The sequence below is a fragment of the Scyliorhinus canicula genome, chromosome 1 (genome assembly GCF_902713615.1).
Source record: "Scyliorhinus canicula chromosome 1, sScyCan1.1, whole genome shotgun sequence".
In the NCBI taxonomy this organism is placed as follows: Eukaryota; Metazoa; Chordata; class Chondrichthyes; order Carcharhiniformes; family Scyliorhinidae; genus Scyliorhinus; species Scyliorhinus canicula.
Window position 1 is genome coordinate 101,852,870 of NC_052146.1, and position 16,503 is coordinate 101,869,372.

A 16,503-nucleotide genomic window follows, 5' to 3' on the forward strand; every position below is an offset into this window, starting at 1 on the left:
GCCCCCCCCCCCCCCCTCCCGCCGCTATGTAATTAAATGCGATCACCAAGTCAATACTGAAACTAGATTGGTCGCTGCCTTTTTTAGTACTGATGTGGAGATGCGGCAGTTGGACTGGGGTAAGCAGTCTTACAGCACCAGGTTAAAGTCCAACAGGTTTGTTTCCAATCACTAGCTTTCGGCGTTCAGGTCCTTCATTAGGTGATCCCAGATTTTTACACCTGCACAACAGCCACTCAAATCCTTTCCCATGAATTGTGAAGAGTGTAAATTTACATTTTATGAACCAATCACACATATCGATGTGCGTTCATGCACATATTTTATTAAACTATCACACAAAATATATGAATTATGAAAATACTGTAAATATTAGTCCCTTCGCTGCTTAAGCATTTTCTGTTAAATTTTGCATTTTCAGCACAACTTTATCTTTCGTGTATATGCAATCCATTGTATGAGTATGACATTTATAATGTAAAAACAGGAAGAAATAACTTACATTTATTTATACATCACCTTTAACAGCCTATCATTTACAAACCGTTATATATTTTTGAAGTGTAGTAGCCAATTCACAGCAAGATGCCCCAAACAACATTGAGATTATGATTGTTTGAAATGTTGGTTGAGAGATAAATATTGGCCATGGACCAGGGACTACTCCCCTGCTCTTCTACAAAATGCCAAATAACGTTGACTCCCACTAACCCATCATCTAATTCTTATTGAAATACACTACCCCCTTTCCCACAACACATACATTTTTAAAATCCTCATCTTCACTGATTTATCCATCTGTAAAGTTAACCCTTTTTAGGCCCTCTATCGACTTTGAAAACTTCATTCTTCTGATCCAGCCAATTGCTGATTCCTTCCTCCTCTTTATCACTGAGTAGAGCCTTCAGGCAGTGGGTCAACCTCACCTTTGAGTAGGAAAAAAAGGAGAGTTGCATTTATATAACACCTTTAATGACCACAGGACATCTCAAAGTACTTTACAGATAATGGAGAGCTTTTGAAGTGTAGTCACTGTTGTGTGGTGATGTCATGGTTGTGTTGTAATTCACCGACTGACCACTAAGAGTCTCATTAGTATATCAGTGAATGATAGAGTCAGGTGACCCCTCAGACTGGCTGGAGGAAGCTGGAGAGAGGTTGCATGTGCTTGTTAATACTGTTATTCATCTGCTTTGTCTATCATTTACCCACAGTTAATGTTAATAAATAATTTATAGCTTTAGCTACAAGTGTTTTTGTAATATAAATCAGGCCCTCCAACAAGAACATTATTTGTTGTAGGAAGCACAGCAACCAATTTGAATACAGCATGCTCCCACAAACGGTAATGTGAAAATAAGTTTCTCATCTTTTAAAAATATTATGCTTTTTTATTCTTATGACCAAAGTGAATGACTTCACACTTCCCTACATTATATTCCATCTGCCATATTGTTGTCTACTCACATAATCTGTCTATATCTCTTTGCAGCCTCTCGAAGAACAGTAAAAGAGGAGCTCATTTGGCCCTTCAGCCCAGACAGGATCTTTATAGGAGGAGTCATGCTTCATCCTACATCATGCTGTTTGTCCACAACCCTATAAGTTCCTCACCTTCAAATACCTATCCAACGTCCTTTTAAAATTATTTAAAGAATCGGCTCCTGCCAACCTTTCAGGTCAAAGATAAAATGTTGGAAAATCTCAGCAGGTCTGGCAGCATCTGTCAGGAGAGAAAAAAGCTAATGTTTCAAGTCCAGATGACCCTTTGTCAACGCTCAGGTAAAGGGGCAGGTATTACACCTTCTGCGATTGCATGGGAAGGTGCCATGGGCGATGGGGGAGGTGTTGGGTATGGTGGAGGAGTGGACTAGATTATCTCGGAGGGAGCGGTCTCTGCGGAATGCTGACAGAGGGAGTTTAGGGAAGATGTGTTTGGTGGTGGCAACATGCTGGAGTTGGTGAAAATAGCGGACGATTATGCTTTGCATACGGAGGCTGGTGGGGTGAAATGCGAGAAGGGGGACTCTATCCTTGTTCTGGGAGGGAGGGGAGGGGGCGAGGGTAGTGGCGCGGGAGATGGACCGCACACTGTTGAGGGCCCTGTCAACAACTGAGTGGGAAATCACTGTTGAGGAAGAAGAAGCACATTTTTGAACCACCATTTTCGAAAGTGGCATCATCGGAACAAATGCGACGGAGGCGAAGGAGCTGAGAGAAAGGGATGGCGTCCTTACAGGGTGTAGGGTGCAAAGAGCTGTAGTCCAGACAGCTATGGGAGTCAGTGGGCATATAATGGATATTAGTTTGGATATCAGCTTTAACAAAGGGTCATTTGGACTCGAAACGTTAGCTCTTTTTTCTCCCTACAGATGCTGCCAGACCTGCTGAGATTTTCCAGCATTTTCTCTTTGGTTTCAGATTCCAGCAATCTCAGTAATTTGCTTTTAACCTTTCAGGTCGAGGGTTTCAGATCCTGACAACTCAGTGAAAAAAAAAATCCTCATCTCCTTACAGATCTTTTGTTAATGATTTTCAATCTAACATAAAAGCAAAATACTGAAATAAAAAAAGTGCTGGAAAAACATAACATATCTGGCAGCATCTGTGGAGAGAGACACAGAGTTGACATTTCAGATCCAATATGGCTATTCTTCGGAACTGAAGTAAACCTCCTTTCTTCTCTTTCTAAGATGTTTAAATATTTTCTGAAGTTTGCTGCTCAGAATTATCCACAATATAGCTCCAACTCCTACTTCTTTGAGCAAGCTTTTTGTCGTGTGACCTAAAATCTCCTTTTGTGGCTCCATGCCGTACTTTATTCGTTAAAGCAGTGGTCTCCAAATGGTCAATCAGAATCAACAGGTCAATCCATGGGTCTCAACAATCAATTGTCATTGCCTGTCAAACCGTGCCAAATTGCATGAGACTCGGGATTCTCTTAATGACAAGTGAATCAGCTCATTGCATGCTGAACTGCGCCAAATTGCACAGTCTTTAGATTCTCATAATGATGAGCGAACAGTTCATTGTCTGCTGAACAACACCAGAGCCGGGATTCTCCCCTACCCGGCGGGGCGGGGGGTCCCGGCGGGACGGAGTGGCGTGAACCACTCCGGCGTCGGGCCTCCCCTAAGGTGCGGAATTCTCCGCACCTTTAGGGGCCAAGCCCTCACATTGAGGGGCTAGGCCCGCGCCGGAGTGACTCCGGCTCCGCCGGCCGGCGTGAACGGCCTTTGGCGCCCTGCCAGCCGGGGCCGAAAGGCCTTTGCTGGCCGGCGGAAGGCTGCACATGCGCCGGTGCGTCAGCGGCTGCTGATGTCATACCAGCGCAGGGGAGGGGGCCTCTTCCGCCCCCGCCATGGTGATGGCCATGGCGGGGCAGCAGAAAAAAAAGAGTGCCCCCATGGCGCAGGCCCGCCCGCCGATTGGTGGCCCCGATCGCGGGCCAGGCCACCGTGGGGGCACCTAATGGTGTCAGATCACCCCGTGCCCCCCCCCCAGGACCCCGGAGACCGCCCGCGCCGCCAATCCCGCCGGTACCAGAGGTGGTTTCAATCACGCAGGCGGGAAAGGCCTGTCAGCGACGGGACTTCGGCCCATCGCGGGCCGGAGAATCGCCGCGGGGGGACCGGCGCGGCGCAATTCCCGCCCCCGCCGGGGGGGGGGGGGGGGGGGGGGTCCGCCCCAAATGTCTGAGACTTGGAGCAACAGAATTCTTGCAGGTGCCAAAACTTAGAATAAGTTAGTTGAAGACAAGATGATGAGTGAGAAGCAAGGGACCTCCAAGAGGGCACGAAATGACCATTTTCACCAGGAATGGGAAAACAAATTTCTTTTAACAAATGTCAAAGGCAAGACCACTTGTCTCATTTGTCAACAGAGTGTAGCCTTGAGTAAAAGAGGTCATTTGGAATGGCATCATAAGACAATGCAAGGGGCTGGTTTTGCACACGGCTAAATTGCTGGCTTTGAAAGCAGACCAAGGCAGGCCAGCAGCACGGTTCAATTCCTGTACCAGCCTTCCCGAACAGGAGCCGGAATGTGGTGACTAGGGGCTTTTCACAGTAACTTCATTTGAAGCCTACTTGTGACAATAAGTGATTTTCATTTCATTTTCATTTCATTGTTTGCAAAATTTCAAGAAATTTCCCTTTAAACAGCGCAATTCGGACAAAGAAAGTTAGTGAGTTAAAGGGAATTTTGAAAGCTCAACAGTCACTCTTTTCTGACGGCAAGGCTAGCAAAGAGAGGTCTTTTCGCATTAGCCATGTGCTGGCGAAACATAAGAAACCATTTGTGGTGAATGTGATTCACACTATATATAGTTGCCAATATCACTCCATGTATATATGTTCGTTATCTACCCATTGTAACTGCAGTTGCACTATTGGACCACCAGGGGGAGTCGCTCTGGGAGTACGCGAGAGTTTGTACTGGGCTCCTCCCTTGGCTCCGCCCAGAACACCTACCCCTGGGACCGATGTATAAAGATCAGTGCCTTCAAGCCAGCCTGCCAGTTCACCTGAAGTTCAACGACAAATAGGCTGGCTCTATTGTAAGTGTATTAAAGCCTCTGTTCAGATCCAACTACACGTGTTCGCTGAATTGATGGTTCCATCAATTTATACACTTAAGAAGCTGCCGAAGTAAAGCATGGAATCTGCTCTAAAACCAGGACATCTAGAACTCGATCCACAGGATGCAGAGGCGAAAGAAACCTTCTGCCACTGGCTGAAATGTTTTAAGGCCTACCTGGCCGAAATCAGCACCGCTGAAACTACGGAGGAACAAAAGCTCAGCCTACTGCACGCGAGGGTAAGCCACAGAATTTCTACACAATTAAATCCAGCCGGTTCCTACACCGCAGCACTGGCGATTTTGGGCAAAATGTATATTAGGCCCATGAATGAGGTCTTTGCCCGCCATGTGTTCACGACTCGCCGACAACGGGCTACTGAAACTTTAGCTGAATTTGCACGCGAGTTGAACAATCTCTCAAATGACTTCAATTACCAGGCCGTAACCGCGGCCGAACATAGGGAGCTTGCTGTGCGGGATGTTTTTGTAGCGGGCCTTCGATCTAGCTATGTACACCAGAGACTATTAGAAAATGGGGCCCAGGGCTTAGAGACTACCGTAGAGGCTGCTAGCACGATGGAAGTTTCCTTCCGCAGCCTCAACTCGTTTCCCGCGGACCCCGCTAACCCCGCATGGGCCCCCGACCTGAGGACCCCCTAAGCCTGTGCCGCAAGGCCCCCCAGCTATCGCGCTGCCACAGCCGGTCCTACTGTCCCAGTCAACTACTCAAACTATCCAGCTGCTCCAGCTAATTACTCAGCTCCCCCAGCCTGCTACTCAGCTCTCCAAACCAGTTATTCAACTGCTCCAGCCTGCCACTTTTGTGGACAAAGCCAGCACCCGCGGCAGCACTGCTCAGCCCGATCCGCGACCTGCAGCAGCTGCGGGAAGAAAGGCCACTATGCTAAATTATGCCTCGGGAGAAGGGCCTCAGCCCTCAACACCCCAACAGTCCAAAAACATCGCCCCCAGCACCAGCATGCCTGCGGGGCCCGAAACGCTGCGGCCTACGCTCAGGCTCCGCCCCCTCCTGCCACGTGCGATCCATGGGGGCCGCCATCTTGGCAAACCTCCACCATGCGGCCGGCCACGTGCGATTCATGGGGGCCGCCATCTTGGATGCCATCTTCATCACCACCCTCCACGTGCGATCCACAGGCCCTAGCTGCATCCCCAGACTCAAACAGCTCATCGGAGGAGAACGACCTCCCCGGGCAGTCACCACATGGCCCGCAACTCAGCGCAGTGTTCCTGCATCAAGCTCGCCAGAACGCAGCGGGATCTACTCGACAGGACGCCCGATCGGAAGAATTCGACTCCCCCAGGCACCCACCACGCGGCCCGCAACTCAACATGGTCACCCTCGACCAATCTCGCCCCAAGCCTCTGAGAAATTCGATGACGGAGGTCCAGATCAACGGGTACAACACGTCTTGCCTCTTCGACTCCGGGAGTACAGAGAGCTTCATACACCCAGAGCTGGTAAGACGCTGTTCCCTCCCTATTTATCCCGTCAACCAAACTATCGCCCTCGCTCCGGGCTCCCATTCCATCCAAATCCAAGGCCGCACTACAGCAACGCTAACGATTCGAGGCGCTAGCTATTCCAAATTTAAACTGTATGTCTTGCCCGACCTCTGCGCGCCACTCCTCTTAGGCTTGGATTTCCAATGTAATCTCAAGAGTCGCACCCTCAGCTTCGGCGGGCCCCTGCCCCCACTCACTATCGACAGCCTCACCACGCTGCGCATCGCCCCCCCCTCTCTTCGCCAACCTCACCCCGGATTGCAAACCGGTAGCCACCCGCAGCAGGCGGTACAGCCTGCAGGATAGGGTATTTATCAGAACGGAGGTCCAAAGGCTGCTCAGTGAGGGGATCATAGAGGCCAGTAACAGTCGCTGGAGAGCTCAGGTGGTGGTCGTCAAGACCGGGGAAAAATTCTGCATGGTCGTCGATTATAGCCGGACCATCAATCGCTTTCCGCTCCTAGACGCGTATCCCCTCCCCAGAATCGCAGACATGGTAAACCAGATCACCCAATATCGGGTATTTTCCACGGTGAATCTGAAGTCTGCATAACACCAGCTCCCAATCCACCCGGAGGACCGCCACTACACAGCGTGCGAGGCCGATGGCCGCCTCTTCCATTTCCTCCGGGTTCCCTTCGGTGTCACTAACGGGGTTTCGGTGTTCCAACGAGCAATGGACCGAATGGTAGACCAGTACGGGCTGCGGGCCACGTTTCCGTATCTGGATAATGTTACCATCTGCGGCCATGACCAGCAGGACCGCGGCGCCAACCTCCACCGTTTTCTCCAGACGGCCCAAAAATTAAACCTTACATATAACAAGAAGAAATGCGTGTTCCGCACAAACAGACTAGCCATCCTCGGCTACGTCGTGGAGAACGGAGTCCTGGGCCCAGACCCGGACCGCATGCGCCCTCAAACGGTGCTTGGGCTCTTTTCGTACTACGCCCAGTGGGTCCCCCAATATGCAGACAAAGCCCGCCCACTCTTCAAGGCCACACTATTTCCCCTGTCTGCTGAGGCGCACCAAGCCTTCAGCTGCATCAGGGACGACATCGCCAAAGCAGCCATGCGGGCGGTGGATGAATCCACTCCCTTTCAGGTTGTGAGCGACGCCTCAGAGGTAGCGCTAGCAGCCACTTTAAACCAAGCAGGGCGGCCCGTTGCATTTTTCTCCCGTACCCTATCCGCTTCAGAACTCCGATACTCCTCAGTCGAGAAGGAAGCACAAGCCATCGTGGAGGCTATCCGACACTGGAGGCACTACCTCGCAGGTAGGAGGTTCATCCTCATTACCGACCAATGGTCGGTCGCCTTCATGTTAGACAACTCGCAAAGGGGCAAAATTTAAAATGACAAAATTATTCGGTGGAGGATTGACCTCTCCACCTACAATTACAATATCAAACATCGACCGGGGAAGCTCAACGAGCCCTCGGATGCCCTATCCCGCGGGACATGTGCCAGCGCGCAAATCAGCCGCCTAAAAGCCATCCACGATGACCTCTGCCACCAGGGGTCACCGGGCTCGCCCACTACATCAGAGCCCGAAACCTGCCTTTCTCCAACGTGGAGGTAAAAGCGGTCACCAGGGACTGCCCGATCTGTGCGGAGTGCAAACCGCACTTCTATAGACCAAACAGGGCCCACCTGGTTTAGGCTTCTAAGCCCTTTGAACGCCTTGCGATCGATTTCAAAGGGCCACTCCCCTCCACTAACAAAAATATTTACTTCCTTAACATTATTGACGAGTTCTCCCGATTCCCCTTCGCCATCCCATGCCCTGATATGACCTCCCCCACAGTCATTAGGGCCCTGCATAGTGTCTTCACCCTGTTCGGTTTCCCCAGCTACGTGCACAGCGACCGGGGTGCGTCCTTTATGAGTGACGAGCTGCGTCAGTACCTGCTCGACAAGGGCATCGCCTCGAGCAGGACTACCAGTTACAACCCCAGGGGGAACGGACAGGTGGAGAGGGAGAACGCGACGGTCTGGAAGACCATCCTACTGACCCTCAGGTCCAGGAAGCTCCAAGTTTCCCAATGGCAGGAAGTCCTCCCTGACGCGCACCACGCAATTAGATCCCTCCTGTGTACAGCTACCAACCAAACCCCCCACGAGCTGCTCTTCATTTTTTCCAGGGGCACTACCACAGAGGTATCACTTCCGGCGTGGCTGAGGACGCCAGGCCCGGTTCCCCTAAGGAAGCACGTCAGGGCGCACAAGACCGACTCCATTGTTCAAAAGGTGCGCTTGCTTCATTCCAACCCACAGTACGCATTTGTTGAGTTCCCGGACGGTCGCCAGGACACAGTATCCCTCTGGGACCTGGCACCCGCTGGATCCAGCCCCCCATCTACCCCCACCGAGGAACTCCTTTCCCCGTTCCCTATGCGGCCGCCCCCTTGTGCCCCCGATTCTGCGAGCTCACCCCACCAGTCCCGAGCATCAGCACCAGCCCGCGCCCCCAGTCTCCATTCGACCAGGAGGTGTATGAGGCTCCGTCAAGACTCGCCCCGGAGCCGGCAACCGTACCCCAGACCTCGACGCCCGCCCAGCCATCGCAAGAGGCTGCAACCCCGGTGCTCCGCAGATCAAAACGGACAATTCGTCCACCGGACAGACTGACTCTTTGAGCCATCACCCCCGCCGGACTTGATTTTTTTAACGGGGTGAATGTGGTGAATGTGATTCACGCTATATATAGTTGCCAATATCACTCCATGTATATATGTTCGTTATCTACCCATTGTAAGTGCAGTTGCACTATCCGACCACCAGGGGGAGTCACTCTGGGAGTACGCGAGAGTTTGTACTGGGCTCCTCCCTTGGCTACGCCCAGAACTCCTCCCCCGGGACCGATGTATAAAGATCAGTGCCTTAGAGCCAGCCTGCCAGTTCACCTGAAGTTCAACGTCGAATAGGCTGGCTCTATTGTAAGTGTATTAAAGCCTCTGTTTAGATCCAACTACACATGTTCGCTGAATTGATGGTTCCATCACCCTTCACTGATGGCAAAGTTATCAAGGAGGCTATGACGGTTGCTGCTGAAATTTTGTTCAAAGAGTTGAAAAACAAAGATGAAATTATGACAGCAACCAAGAGCATGCCGCTTGGCACTTTAACAGTAGCCAGAAGGGTGGAATTTTTGTTCGAGGACATGTCTCAGCAAATACACCAAGATGTATCAGATGATTGTTTTTTTTAATGGCATTCAAGGACTCATCAACAAATGAAGACGTTCTACTCATCTGCCATTCAAAACGAGGACAAGAGGTGTGGAAGCCTACAACCAATTCAGAAGGTATGTGGCCAAGAAAAACATTCCAACCAAGAAACTGGTTTCAATCACAACCGATGGTGCACTGTCAATGCTGGATGTCAATGCAGGACCTGTTGCACTTTGCAGAAATGATCCTGAATTCCCCTCCTTTGTCAATTACCACTGTGCTATCCACCAACAAGTGCTAGCAAACAAGGTTATTGACTTTCTCATGTAATGCAGTTATTGTCAGGAACATCAACTCAATTCATGCCAGAGCTCTGCAACATCACTTGCTCACATCGTTACTCGATGAGCTTGATGGCACCTATGGTGAACTAATCCTTCATGCAGATGTGAGACGGTTAAGTCAAGGAAAAATCCTCCACAGATTTTTAGGTCTGCTCCCTGAAATTGTCATCTTTCTTAAATCAAGAAATAAGGTGTACAGTAAACTTTCAGATTATGCGTGGTTGCTAGACTTGGCGTTTTGTATGGACATAAGTGCAAAATTGAATGAGCTGTTACACATAGACTTGTCACACACGATGAGTGCAGTGAATGTGTTCAAGTTGAAACAACCTGTGGTCCCCTCAGTTAAAGAACAGAATTACTGAGCACTTCCCAAATCTTCTGAAGTTCCAACAACAAGTCAAATAGAAAAGGTTCCATCCAAATAAAATTCTGTGACCACCTGAATAAGTTGTAAAAGGAATTCAGGAGTTAGACAAGATGGAACAAGTCACTATTTGTCTCAAATCCTTTTCTTCATATGCACATTGGGGAACCGACAGCACAATTTCAGCAGGTGTTTGAACAAAGCAGTGGAATTCACATGGAAGTCATCACCATGCAAAATGTCATAGAGCTGAAAGCCAGGTCAGGGGTCAAAGACTTGTAGGAACTTGTAAATAGAGAGAACTACCCCCTTCTGACATCCAGCGCACTTTAATTGAAGGCCTACTTTTGTTCCACATACCACTTGTAACATTATGTGAAATGTTCAGAACCCAAAGGGTTAATGTCATATCATAATTAACCATTTGAGCTAAAAGGAGCTAGATGCAGAACAATTAAACACTACTCACAGGCTTCTGGGGGAGAGCTGGAAAAGCCTGGAGAGGAACAGTGAAAGAGTGTATTATAGATATAAGTGGAGAGACTAGTGTTAGTAGAGTGTAGATTATAGATTACTAGATTATTGTTTACTATAGGGGTAAATGGTTGAGCTTGAGTAGCGTAAATAAAAGTTAGCTTTGTTAAGGAGCTTAGCTTCTGTGGTCTTTGTGAACACTACAAAATCCACCCTGATAACAGAATCACAAAGAACACCACATGGTATCAGGAATGTGTACCTAAAAGTAAGCATTGAGTTTAGAAAGTGAGTTTAGCTTCTAAGAAAAACAAGAGCAATCATGCTACTACACAGATCTTGGAGACAGCACCAAGCTACTGATCATAAGATGGAAGGCCTGAAAAAGCCAGAACACTTCAGGACGACTGGTAAACTAAGTCTAATCTGGAAAAATTTCAAACAGCAATTTGAAGTTTTTTAAAAATCTGCCTCCGTGTTAGAATCAGCTCCTGTTCATTGAAAAATCGTGCTCCTCCTAAATTTGGCTGGAAGTCAGGCATTAAAATTATTTAATTCCTTTGAATTCACAGACAGAGGGGAAAAGAGAAAATTTGAGCGGGTCATGGACAAATATATTGTTCATTGCGAAGCACAGGTGAATGAAACGAACGAGTGCTACATGTTCAGAAAAAGGCTGTAGCTAAAAAGAGAATTGATAGATTAGTTTATGACTGATTTAAGGCCGAGAGCGCAGTCCTGTAATTTTTCCTCTTGTAGATTCGATGTTGCGGGATCAAATAATGTTAGGTATATATGATGAGTGATTGCGAGACAGATAACTAAGAAGACGGATGTTGCCGTTAGAAGAAGCCATAAATCTTTGCAAGGCCAGTGAGCAATCCACAGACGAATATGCAGAGTTCAGGGCTAAAGGAAAAGGTGCAAAGTCAGGAAACGTGGCCGCGCCGGCAGTTCAGAAGACAGCGCGCCACTGATGGTAGCCATTTTGAAAGTGGCATCACCAGCGTGATGACATGCACACGATATGACCATGCCCACGATAGAAAAATTGTCCTGTGAAAGGAATAAAATGCCCACGATGCAGCAAGTGCTATCATTTTGCCTCACAATGCTGTTTTACTTCAGCGATACCGACAACTCAAAAAAATCGTTCAATACATATAAAAAGGTACAGAGTATACAAAATGAAGGACATAAAGAAAAAATGTTAACTCCAAATAATGATTTCTCTAAGTTAACTCTGCAGGATAGCTTCATGGTAGAAGCGATAAACATAGTTAATGCACTGATGATAGAACAATATTTCAACTCTCCAATTTAATTAAAGATTGGACTGTAACACTTAATATTAATGGGTCTGATGTTCCATTCAAGCGGGATATGGGTGCACATTCAAATTTAATCACAGAGGCAGATCTAAACAAGTGAACAAGATTCCAAGAATTAAGAAACCAAACTGGAGGTTGACAGATGGGAACATAATAGTAATGAAAGATTCCTGCTGCTTCATGATACAGAATAACAATATTTGTATGCCATTGTAATTTGAAATTGTGGATGATACAAAGTCATCACTAATTGGGGTAGATGCATGCATAAAATTGAATTTGGTATAAAGAATACACACAGCCAGAAATTTAAATGGCTCACTCGATGATAGAATTGAAGAAATATTGAGCAACTTCAAGCATGTCTTTAGTGGAATGGGCACCTTACCATTCATGTACAGCATTAAACTCAAAAATGATGCTCAGCCTGTGACACCAGAAGAGTGCCAAAGCCATTAAGCGGCCGTCTTAAGGACGAGTTAGATGGATTGCAAGAATGCAATACCACATTGAAGGTGACTGAGCCGACAGACTGGGTAAGCTCTCTGGTGTGTGTGTGTAAACCAAATGGGGACTCAAGAATATGTATTGATCAGAAAGATTTAAATAATAACATAAGAAGAGAACATTATCCCATCCTAAAAGAAGAGATAACAGCAGAAATGGTGCATGCCAAGTATTTCATGAAATTCTGGCAACTATGTATGGAAAGTAGAAGCAGAAAAGTGTGTACCTTTAACACTCCCATTGGTCGATATTGTTTTAACCGATTACTTTTTGGCACAATATATGCTTCAGAGATCTTCCACCGTGTGATTGAAAGTATAATTGAAGGAATACCAGGTGTTCGTGTGTATGTAGATGAAGTGATAATATGGGCCAACACTCCGAAAGAACACTGTGAAAGGCTTATGAAAGTCACGACAAGAGTTCATTCCTCTGAACAGATAAAAGTGCCAATTTGGATCCAGAAATTAAAATTTCTTGGAGATGCCATATCAAAAGAAGGGGTACAACCAGATCAAGCTAAAATTCATGCCATTGGTCAGATGCCAATACCGACGGATAAGAAGGTAATTCCACGGATGCTGGGAGTAGTTAATTTTATGGAAAAGTTTATTCTCCGTCTGTTCAGCAGAACATCAGCTTTAAGAAATCTGATTTTAAAAAAGGTTGAATTTCTATGGAGACCCAGCATGCCGATGAATGGCAAGACATGAAAACAGCACTAACCACAGCTCCGGTTTTAGCATTTTTTGACTCCATGAAGGAAACAAAAATATCAACAGATGCCAGTCAGAATGGCATTGGAGCAGTTTTGTTACAAAAAGCAGAAAATAATCTATGGAAACCAGTGCGTATGCATCTCGCTCTATGACTCCGACGGAGCAGAGATATGCACACATAGAGAAAGACTACCTTGGTAACGGACATAAGCAAGTTTCATTACTAGGCGTATGGCCAACCGCACTTCATTGTGAAAACGGATCATCATTCTCTGGGCAACATAATAAAGAAAGATTTTAATGACATTTCGCTGAGACTTCAGCGTATGATGATGAATCTACGTAGAGACAACTTCACTTCAATCTATACTCTGGGCAAGGAATTAGTAGCAGATGCATTGTCAGGAGCTACAAGTTACAATAATGAAAAAGTATCAAATATAATACTCGATGTGGAAGAACATGCCACATTTGTCACAGCCATATTACCTGTGCCTGATGCAAAGCTAAGTTCAATAGCGGAATAAAATTGAAAAAGACACAATACTGCAACGGGTAATCAAACACCTAAGAGAAGGATAATTGCAGTTGTAACAGTTTTCAAAATATCAAGGATAACCGGACTGTTATAAATGGATTCCTGTTGAAAGGAGACAGGATTGTAATACCGTCCTGCCTATGAAGAAGTATTCTGGAAAAGATACATGAAGTGTCGAAGGTGAGCCAGAGAGTCAGTGTACTGGCCAGGCATCAATAGAGATGTTGACAACTACATGCAGGAGTGTAGTGTCTGTCAAACACATCAACCATCCCAGTGTAAAGAAGCCTTTGTAGCAAGTGAGATCGTCACAAACGCATGGTCAAAGGTTGGGATGGACCTGTTCTATTTCAGAGGGAATGATTATTTAATAATCATTGATTACCATTCCAATTATCCTGAAGTCATTACATTGTCAGATTTGACTGCTCACTTAGTAATAAGAGCGGTGAAGTCTGTATTTGCTCAACATGGAATTCCATTAAAAGTCGTGACGGATAATGGACCCTGTTTCAATAGTTGGGAACGATTGTCATTTGCAGAAGGATACAACTTCTAGAATGTCACCTCTCGCCCATTATCTCCCCAATCCAATGGGAAAGCCGAGAAAGGAGTTGGAAAAGTAAAACAACTGTTCAAAAAGGCACTTGATGATAAAAAGGGTTTTTGGTACCGCTGTAAAGCTGCAGTGCTACTCCCTTATCGCCAGGATTGTCACCTGCCCAGATGCTCATGGGAAGGAAGATTTGTGTGACATTGCCTGCCATAACAATTACAATCATGGATGCGCAGTTATATGAATAAAATAAAGCAACAGCAATGTAAGGTGTTATGGGCCAGGGTTTAAAAACTCCAAAGTATATTATGGAGTTCACCGTTTTGTTGAATTTGGCTAGGATGAGCACAAGAGCCTTCACTTGAGATGTTATTCAACAATCTTCCGAGACACTTTAACCAAAATAAGCTTTATTCTAAGAACTTAGATAACATTTATATAAATACACAACAAGAATTATTATCAATTACAAACATAAAGACACCCCACAGCTACAGTAATCTATGTACGGTTACCAGGGTGGCACGGGAGCACAGTGGTTTGCACAGTTGCTTTTCTTAGTTCGTTCTTCTTGACCAGCCCTCCTCTCTTGACCAGCCCTCTCGACCAGCCTTTACCAAAGAAGACCTTGACCGAGAGAGAGGAGAGGTTTGTGACAGCAGCCGCCAGCAAGTAAGTGTCTCACAACGATCGCTACCAGAGATAGACACTCCTGACGCCTTTTAAACGATACCAACCTGAAGTCTGCGGACCCAGTGCAGAGCAAGAGGCCTTGTCCCCTGATCCGGCAGTTTCTTTAAGATAAGTATTGGTTTATTTAGTGGTAGGAATAGTTTAATCATCTTAGCGCGTGCATGAGTAGTTTATAATTGTATTATAATAAACTAATTTGTTTGAACTTACTAATTGGTGTATGGTTTTATTGCTTTGAACTTGACCTTGAAACTTGTGGTGGTATCTTAACGATACCTGCCGACTCCAGAGCTAAGTAACGAAACAGAGCCAAATCGAGTGTTAAGCACACTCACCCAGAACGAGCAACAGATTGCACCATGATGGTATGTAGTACAAACTGCGGCTGGACTGATGTTTCGTAGAAATTGACGAGCATTATTAAAAGTAAAGAATTTGCTGCAGTTTCCAGAGCCAACTATAACAAACCTGACTTACCAACAGCGATGTTGTCAAATAAACATGAGGAACAAACAACAGACAATTCCAATGACACTGCAAGTGCATTGAGAAGGTCAAAAAGGACAAGAAAACCACCTAATCGATTAAACTTGGAAAACACTGAGGACTGCAACTCTAATTGCAATTATGATATGTAATATAACAACTGGCTCTGTTAATGATAGTATTAGCACATTACAGAACGATGACCTAAGTTTAGGAAACCAGGACATAGAAGCAGTTCTGCTTGATGAGTAATGAAGACGATAAGAAGGTACTTGTGGGAGTGGTGTGCAGGTTCCTTGATAGTAGTTACATGATTAGACAGAATGTTGTGCGAGGGAACTATTTGGAAATTATGTCCAGAAATTATATCAAAGATGTAGCACGCAATTTAGGGGTTAAACCGACTGAGGGAAAATGTTGCTAACGTGGAGTCAGAAGGGTACGCCCATCACCTGGCGGAGTTACATTGTCTCACTCGAACATAAACTCATTAGTGGGACTACACCGGTTGCCCCAGATCCATTGTTCTTCGGGATACTTGTGTCTGATCCCACCTCTTACTGCAGAGTCTGATGGCCACTGTCTGTAAACGGCAGGTTAGTTGCATATCAATAGCATGGCTCTGTTCCTTTGTATAAATGGGAATGGGCTATCAAGCAGCCAAGATAATGATGATAAATTCAATCTGGAAACGCCAGCAGACAACCTTTGTTTGACTTAGAGGGCTAAGAGGGGCTAAAACACTTAGCGGGGCGGCACGGTAGCACAGTAGATAGCACTGTTGCTTCACGGCTCCAGGATCCCAGGTTTGATTTCCAGCTTGGGTCACTGTCAGTGCGGAATCTGCCGTTCTCCCCGTCTCTGCGTGGGTTTCCTCCAGGTGCTCAGGTTTTCTCCCACAGTCCAAAAATGTGCAGGTTAGGTGGATTGGCCATGCTAAATTGTCCTTAGTGTCCAAAAAGGTTAGGTTGGGTTACTGGATTATGGGGATGGGGTGGAGGTGTGGGCTTGAGTGGGGTGCATTTTCCAAGGACCGGTGCAGACTCGTTGGGCCGAATGGCCTCCATCTGCACTGTAAAATCTATAATTATGCATGAACTGTATGAATGCATTCTCAACAATGTAAGAAAAAGTTAGAAAGAATTTCAAACATTTCTCTCAAAGAAAGGGGGATGTGACATTATGTGAAATGGTCAGAATACAAAGG

At 46.4% G+C, this 16,503-nt stretch overlaps 1 protein-coding gene across 4 annotated transcripts in view; it reads left to right on the forward strand.

Moving 5' to 3' along the window:
- Nucleotides 1-29: 29 nt before the first annotated feature.
- The window catches only part of smpdl3b (sphingomyelin phosphodiesterase acid like 3B), a 119,235-nt gene continuing 102,761 nt past the window's right edge, over nucleotides 30-16,503 (forward strand). For 3 of the 4 annotated variants that reach the window (XM_038796421.1, XM_038796427.1, XM_038796432.1), the window contains exon 1: nucleotides 1,742-1,782. The gene's annotated coding sequence lies outside the window, so the exon portion shown is untranslated. Of the gene's footprint in view, nucleotides 120-1,741; nucleotides 1,783-16,503 lie in introns of those variants that run through there. The other variant, XM_038796425.1, reaches the window with a different exon arrangement.